The sequence below is a fragment of the Etheostoma cragini genome, chromosome 6, assembly GCF_013103735.1.
Source record: "Etheostoma cragini isolate CJK2018 chromosome 6, CSU_Ecrag_1.0, whole genome shotgun sequence".
Taxonomy (NCBI): domain Eukaryota; kingdom Metazoa; phylum Chordata; class Actinopteri; order Perciformes; family Percidae; genus Etheostoma; species Etheostoma cragini.
The window spans coordinates 17,003,573-17,005,721 of record NC_048412.1 but is presented as its reverse complement, the minus strand read 5'-3'; positions in this window follow the sequence as shown (position 1 = coordinate 17,005,721).

Sequence of the window (2,149 nt, the reverse complement as noted above, 5' to 3'; positions counted from 1 at the left end):
CAGACCACAACCTCTGGTAAATAAATTATGCTGCATTAATTACTATACAAGTTTTGTTATTTCTATTTTAGAAACACTCAATTTTGATGAACTTTAGACAAATAGACTTTCCTGTCAAGAACAACAACAATCTCAACAAGATGGAAAGACAGATTTGAGATTAGAACGTTTGTTTAACTCCTAACAAACCACTGTTTCAAAGGTTTCACTTCTAACGACACCATTGGTTACTTTACCTGCAATGTTTTGATAAAGATAAATACGAAAAAAAAACATAATCACATTGAAATTGCAATATCTGTCATAGTAATTGCAGTGAAGACTTTGTATTGTGTATTTATAATGGTTTAGGGCGCATGTCCAATAAATATCCTATGATATGTCTTAAAAGTGTGCACCAGTTTTGGTGGATGGTGAAGTTCCAGGGCATATGTGAGTACAAAGAGACAAGTAGCATGCCTTTGACAGGTTGGTCAGACCTCTGATCCCTGGATGGCCTTCTATAATGTTGGCATTGGGTCAATAGAATGTACACTTATTGAGCAACTGCTGCGCTCGGCGTGCACCTCAGTTTCATCATGACTATATTGGTGGAAATAAAGAAGAATAAAGAGTTTGGTCAGAGAAACAGGTAATGAACTAAACATATCAGGCAGTTAACAAGACACAAAGTCAAAATTGTTCCTTTGTTGCTTCACTTAACAGTTACGCTAGTACAGCAAATGTCAAAATCAATCACATATTGCACTTGGTTTTCCATCAGTGGATCTTAAGTTTGTTTAACTCCAATTCTTTTGCGATTAAGTCTGAGTCACCAAACTTGAAGACTCCAGCAGTCACCTCTGTATCCAAGTCAATTTAAAATTCAAGCCATTGACCTATAGCGTTTGCAAATATGTAGCCTTCATCCGTAGGCTATGCCTGATGTGTTGGCCAATCTTAATTTGGCTTGACAATGGTCTGGTTTTTAAGGCTGCATTACAATTAAAAGAAATCATGCAATTTTCTAGGGCTACAACAAACGACTGTTGTCATTATCGAGCAATTTCAAAAAGTTGAATAGAATTGTAGTATTATGTGACATGTTGTGTAAATAGGGTGTACATAAAAGTGTAATGTGACAATCCAAAATCAAGGTCCACTTACAGTACTAGCTTTTAGACATATATATGTATATATATATATATATATATATATATATATATATATATATATATATATATATATATATATATATATATATATATATATATATATATATATATATATATATGTGTATGTATATATATATATATATGTGTATGTATGTATGTATGTATGTATATATATATGATGACATCAGTAGATTTTCTATCTATATATAGATCTACTGATGTCATTATCAAATTTTTTTTATGAAGCGTTGTTTAAATCTACACTGGCATTTCATTTACAAACAATTCCCATTTTACAAAGAAATTTCCATCTTCACGCTCCTTAACAGTTAAAAAGAAAGAAATTTAATTTAAGTAATTATTTGTGAAACCATCTCTTCAAATCCCCAGCAGTAAAGGCTTGTGTCATGTATGCGCATATATCCGCATGCTTCAATATTATTAACCAATAACGTCAAATGAAGTCCAAGGGGTCTTTGGGCTGCATGTTTGAATGTTTAAAAAATAATTACTAGAAACCACAGTCAAAAATGGATTCGCTTTCCACGTATATCCTTTTATGAAAGGTACATTATAATAGAAATATCATCATAACATATTTATTTGTGGAATAGATGCAGCATAGGTTACATTTGCGACCCTGAGCAGTTAGAGCAGATAATGCTGACGAGCAGTAGAGGGCGGTATGACACAAAAGGAGAAAAAAGCAGATAGCTACAGGCAAAGGGTGTGTTTAGGGTGTTAAAGCTGCAAATGTAGTATGTATAGTGTGCCTATAGACTAAAGGCTACACAACAATCTATAGACTGTAATGTTAAAACCCGAAAACACACCCTCGTAGGGTTTAAATAGCCCTAATAAAAAGTTAAAAAGTTGCAGACAGTTGGCATAAGAAAACACCTCCATTTACGGAGGACAAAATGTCACATCCTGAGTGAATGAGCTTGAGGTCCTGAGTGCAGGAGGTTCAGATGGAGGTGGAGAAGGTGAATAAG